The sequence below is a fragment of the Peromyscus leucopus genome, chromosome 14 (genome assembly GCF_004664715.2).
Source record: "Peromyscus leucopus breed LL Stock chromosome 14, UCI_PerLeu_2.1, whole genome shotgun sequence".
NCBI classification, from domain to species: domain Eukaryota; kingdom Metazoa; phylum Chordata; class Mammalia; order Rodentia; family Cricetidae; genus Peromyscus; species Peromyscus leucopus.
Window position 1 is genome coordinate 2,728,264 of NC_051075.1, and position 6,793 is coordinate 2,735,056.

A 6,793-nucleotide genomic window follows, 5' to 3' on the forward strand; every position below is an offset into this window, starting at 1 on the left:
CTACAATAAAACACCATGACCAAAGGCAACTTGGGGAGAAGGGCTTTATTTCATGTACACTTCCATATCACAGTCCATCATGGAAGAAAGGGCAGAAAATCAAAGCAGGGATAGAGAAGCAGGAACTGAAGCAGAAGCTTCACTATACAGAGGAGTGCTGCTTACAAATATTTGCTCGTTCATGACTTGCTCATCCTGCTTTCTTATACAACACAGGCCTTAGGTCCCACATCAATCATTAATCAAAAAGATGTCCCACAGCCTCACCCACAGGCCAATCTGGCAGAGATATTGTCTCAGTTCAGCTTCCCTCTTCTCAAATGACTCTAGCTTATGCCAACTTGACAAAAAAACTAACCAGGACAAATGTAAGAAGGCCTCAGCAGCTTACCATAGGATGATGCAAACCTAGGGATTTTGCTCCCCAGAACATGTGTAAGGGGTAGGAGGTGAACTAACTGCACCAAGGTGTCCTCTGCCTTTCTTGCTTTCTACAATGTACACCTGCCCCCTACATATCATAGGTATGTATGAGCATGCATGAGTATACATACAATAATAACAAAATTAAATTTCACAAAGGGGACTCAAAGAAAGAGAATATGAACTAAGGAAGTTTCTATCCTGCCAAGTCTCCTTCATGTATTAAGGAGATAAATTATGAGGAATGGACCAGAACTCAAGGCATTGTTTTTATAACCACTTTTTGAGAAACTTAAGAGGATTATGTATAAAAATGATGGTAGATTTCACTGAACATAATTTCACTATGGAAAGCAAAGTTAAACTAAGGAATACACACACACACACACACACACACACACAAACACACACACGTATGCATATGTATATGCCCTTATATTTTATAAAATGTATTTTTGTCCTTAATTTCATTTTAACTCCCAAATAATTTCTGGAAATGTTGGTGATGGAGATGTAGGAGCAAAGACATTCTTATATGTGGTTGATGCAATTAGTGTGATAATCAAGACAGTGGTCCTCTAAATAATAGGAAGAGAACCTGGTCCAGACGTACTGCTCCTGGATATACACTCAAAGAAATCTGTGTCATCATAATACATGTATACTTCCACATCCATGTCCACTGTAGCACTATTCATATCCAACATATCAAATCAGCATAGGTGTCTGACAACAGATAAATGCACAAGGAAAATGTGATATGTACACATGGTGGAGCTTAATTCAAACAAAAACAATCATGGAATTTGCAAGCAAATGGATAAATTAGAGACCATCATGCTAAGTAAAGTAAGCCAAACAGAAAAGATGAATATCACATATTTCTCATATGTGTGTGTGTGTGTGTACGTATGTGTGTGTGTATGTGAGTGTGTGTGTGTGTGTGTGTGTGTGTGTGTGTGTGTGTGTGTGAACGTAGCAAGGGGGCTGTGTATGAAGAGAAAGAGGATCAGAACAAGAGGAGGGAGACAAGAAAGCATCATGAGGGGAGTGGAAAAGGCCCTGATTATGAAGGCTAATCTCAATTTCAACTTGACTGGTCCGAAGTCAACTGAGAAACACACCTCTGGGTAGTTCTGGGAGGAAGTTTTCAGAAAGATTGGCTGAGGGATGCCTTTTGCCCAGAGTGGATGCTGCCTTCTGGCTGAGGCCTAGGTACAAAGAGATTTGAGAGAAAAGTAGTGTGGCTTGCACACCGGCCTTCACCTCTGCTTCGTGGTTCGCTGACCTCAGACTTCCACTGCTCTTCGCTTCCTGCTGTGGGTGCAGTGTTGCCTTGTGTGTGTTTCTGCCATGTGCCTTCCCCACTGTGAGGGGCTGTACCACAAACTGTGAGACCTGACAACCCCTCCTCCCTTAAGTTGCTTTTGCCAGTGAAGAGAAAAAGAAACTAATTATGTATACATCTATACATACTCATATATTCGGAAATGTCACAACAAAAATGATCATTTTGTACAAAAGACATATGTGATAAATTTGGGACCAAGAAAGTTAAAGATTACTCTCCCCATTTTTACTAATAAGTAAATCAGTACAAGTGCAATGACTCGTTTGAATTTACACGTGAGGGAAGTGGCAGAGCTGAGGCTGAAGGCGAATCTGTCTGAAAAGCTGAAAAGGGGGTGGATGGTGAGTGAATCTTTGTCAAGCAAGTGAGGTTTGACTATGTGAGATCTAGAAGATGGTTTTCAAGCAGTATGTTGTACCCACATGCTAAGTCTAAAAGTATCAAGTAAGAGGAGGGAAATGGTTGTAGGTACAGTTAAAAAAAAGGTGATAGTAGTTTTCTTATAGGAGCAATGAAAAGGAACATTAAAGGCAGCAATTCCTGTGGATAATTTTCTCAGTCCTCTAGACTGAGGAGTAACAGAAGAAAATAAAACACAGTAACATAGGTATGGGTCATGTAGGTCATTTCAACATGAACTTACTAAATCTTACCAAAGTAGCTAACATACGTCAGATCTTCTAAGGATCAAAGAAATAAGAGACTAAGGAAGCAGCCCTCAAACAAGTAAGCCTGAGAGACACCAACTCTGAGAATCCACGGGATCTAAGTTATGGTAATAATGATTAAGAAAGTCCAAAGATTAGTTTAACATAGCAGCCAGGAAACATGCAGAATCAAGATGGTTCCAAAATTTTAATCCTAGAGCCTTAAGCCTGAATAGGAGTGTCCTTGTCAAACACTGCATGTGGTGCCCATGTGGCATTGGTGAGGGTGGAGTGTAGCAAGACCCATCAAAACCTTGCATGATTGTGCATACCTCTGATGGCTGAAATCTGGTGTAGCCATCAGTCTGGTCTCCACAGCAGGACCCTCTCTTCAGAATAAAGCCACAGCGAGCACTTTCACATACTGAGCCATTTCAAGGCTCGACAGATCATTTGGATTATTTTGATTATTAAAAAAAATCTACTGATGATATTAATCGTTGTCATGTAAACTTAAGATGTAGAAAAACACTGTAGAGGGTGCACTGAAAAACCAGCTGTTACAAAGTATGCAACAGGCACACTTGAAACCACAATTTTTTGTATATACACAAGGAGATGAAACTTTGAAATTTAAAGTAATTAACACAAAGAAATTTAGAGCAAGTAACATAAATTACTATGTATCTGCCTGAATAAGGTAACTGGAGAAAGGAAGGAGGTTCAGTGTTTGAAGACGCGATGGCTGCATGCTCTCCATAATTATTCAAATAATTGAACCCTTTCAAACCCAGATTTCATAAGCCAGGAGATGAATGACATTTTTACAGTTTTCATATACTTTTTGCATTATTTTCTTCTTTAAGAGTTTAAGTATTTATTTATAATATTTTACTTATTTTATTTTACTTATAATATTTACATTATTATCATCACACCATTTTTCTTATTATCATAATTTGAAGATGAAGTCAAGGTAATAATGTGCTTTACCATATCTAAAGTACTATAAATAATCAATTCACACACCCTTATTTTAATTTTGCTTTCAAATTCTTCTTTTATTCAAGGCATCTTTGAAATATCACAGTTATGGTGGTATTTTATTTGTACTGAAATGTGATTTTAATTGTATGTTAATAAATAAAGTTGCCCGGGGGTCAGAGCTATTAGAACCATAGCAAGAGCATGGTGGTGGTGGTGGCGGTGGCGGCGGCGGCGGCGGCGGCGGAGGCGGAGGCGCACACCTTTAATCCCAGCACATCTCTGTGTGTTCAGGGATACAGCCAGCATTGGAGACATACACCTTTGAGATCTGGAGAGCTGTACATACAGGCAGTGATGAGGCAGTCATGTGTTTGGGTTTACAACCAATGAGAAGGCAGAACAGAAAGACTATATTAAAGACAAACACACAGGAAGCAGCTCTCTTTCGGAGAGGTAGGACCACCGCAGGAGGAAGGGTAAGGTTTTAGCTTTGAGCTCTAACCTCTTGGCTTTCTCTTTTACATTGGTTCTGTGTTTCTTATTTAATAAGACGGTTGGTTACATCTACACACAGTAGTCACTATGTTCGGGTGACAGACTATTTCAATTAATGTGAATCAGTGTGTCCTGTGTTGACTGTTGTGTCTCTCTACGTGTAAAATAAAAGCTGAGATGAGAAATGAGAAGAGGGAGGGGAGAGAAAGGAGAGCGATGAGGAGGCCAATAGCAGCAAAATAACATGATATTCACGTGTGCAACTTTTAATAACAAAACTGTTTTATATACTAATTTAAAAAATAATAAAATACAGATAATAGATTTCTGGAATTAAAATTTATAATAATAACTATGGCATTTATATAGAGAATAAAAACATCAAGGTAGTGAATTTTTCTTCTTCTTCCTCCTTCCCCCAAACTCTGCCTAATATGTCCCTAGTGTTTGATAGCTTTGCTGAGTTCTTCACTTGAGTTTTCATGTGCTCTTCCCACTAAGAAGTGACAAGCTTTAAGTCATTGTTCTGACTGCAGGTGGCACCGACTGACTTAATTTGTCTGTTCTATCTTAGTTATTCTTTCTTAACCCACAAGTGTACAGAAGACTGCACATCATGAATCATGCTGAAGGAAAAGCTGATAAATATTTCCTTTGAGGGAACAGTTCTGTGTGGGAACCCGTTTCTCTTTTTATCTGTGGTGCTACTAGGAGTTCAGCCAGAGCATGTCTGTCTACTTCATTTGATAGAGCTTTGTGTCTAGCCTAGAATACACAGACCTAGGAAAAACACTGTCATGATGAAGGTGCTCATGGAGCCTATTCAAAGGTCTGGGTGTCATGACTTCATGGGGAGGTGCGTTCTGTTGCTCTGAACTGCTCCTTTCACAGAACCCTCAATGCACTGTGCTTGTTTAAACATTCTCAAACACACGGCAAAGCAGCAGAAGACACCTGCTCTATGCAAACTACAAGCAGGAAGACCTGCCGAAGAGGTAAGCTTGACTTAACAGAAAGTGTGGAGCTACTTCCAAACTGGGGAGTACACTTCAGGCTTCTGGTCTGTTTTCTGTTATACTAAAACTAAAGGATCCTTTGTTATTGCAAAATGGTAATCCATAGTTCTTATTCAAAAATCACATTTTAGAATTGTGCTTTAGAATTTATAACAGGATGCCATGACTGAAGAAATTGAAATAACTTGATGTATTCTCTTCCAGTTTGGAGACTGTGACAGAATGGGTGGGCCATTCCATTTTATCAGGCATTACTGAATAATAAAACCCAGAGCTAAGAGAGTAAAACCTGGAAAAGTCTAGCTTGGAAGCCAGTTTTGGGCTGACTTAAGTGGAGAGCAATGTCAGGGAGTTCCTTAAGATTTAACATTTGAAGGTTAAAAACAAACTGAGAGGCTTCCCTGGTGAGATGGCAGTGTCCAAAGCAAATCCCCCTTTTGATGATCCAGGTATCAATTTCTGGTGGGGTTCAGGGGTCAAATGATGAATTTCAGAATACAAAAAATTATATGTATCCAATATTAGCATTTTTATGGTGTGGGACAAAGCATGCAGGATGAGGTGAGGCACAAAATAACCCAATATTGCCCTCACACAAAACCAAGCTAACAAAAAGATCTCAAAAGACATTTGTTCATTTGATTAATTTTGTTGCCAAATGTTTGATTTCATAACTCTGGAAGTCAACCAATTCCCTGTCCCATAACTACATTTCAATACTGAGTAAATACTGTGCTGGACTTGACCCACTGAAAACGACCTGCTATCATTCATGCAGGCAAAGTCATGGATTCAGAATTGATTTGGTCCTCCTTTCTGGACTGTGGTAGGGAAAATAAATGCACACAGTGACTTATGACTGTTTCTTCAGGTGACTTGCATCTTGACTGACTTGATTTGTACTGATGGGACCATAGAGAGTCCTTGATCTGTCTCCCAGCAACTGAAATTCAAGGCATTTTCAAGCTTTTCTGCCTCACTTTCCTTCCTTCTGGGATTAGTACTGTTCTCTTAGGCTTTATATTATTGTCACACCTCCTTTTAAAAATTCATTTCACTGTTATTATTGTAGGTCCTTTTAGAATGTAGTACAAGGCTCTTTCATTATTTTACACATTAATTCTTATGCAAAGCCTTTTCTTTCCCAGAAAGGCTGAACCACTCTCGATTCTCCAGAGTTATGAAGTTCTTCATCTCCTTTGGCTTGAGTTTATGCTGCTTCACTTTGCTATCCTTTTCCTGAAGATTTATCTTAATTATCAGAAAATTTCCCCCCATTCGTTTGGTCTATAGCAGGTGCCATGACATTGTACTTTCAAATGAAGAGCCATCTTGCCTCAACTGCAATGTTATTGCCATTTGATTACTCTCACACACAACGCCAAGCAATATTCCAGCTAACTCAGAACAATTGTCCCATTTTTCTCTATTCTATTATATGTGCCAAGGATAGGGTCCAAGCTGTGAAAGGTATCTCATCAAGGTTAGGAGAGTAAAAGCATGGACTCTTAGAATAACCAGTTAATTTCTAAATAGATAATTCAAGCATATATTTTAGATGGAATAATTATGTAGTATTAATGGAAGGAAATTTAGTTTATTTCTGCTGACATAAAACTAAATTATTTCTAATGATGGAAGAATTCTTAGAAACAGATTTCAGTTTATTATTATTATTATTTTTAGTTTTAGAAATAGTAAAGTGGCCTGACAGTCACTAGTCAATGTTTTTAAAAATATTCAGATCTGAGTTAATATACACACATTCTTATAAACAAAATCAATGTTCATATCTTGACCAAACCTGTCTGGCTTAGATGGGAGTTCACATTCTGACATATAGAGAAAGGAAGCAATAACTCACTGTGGTCACA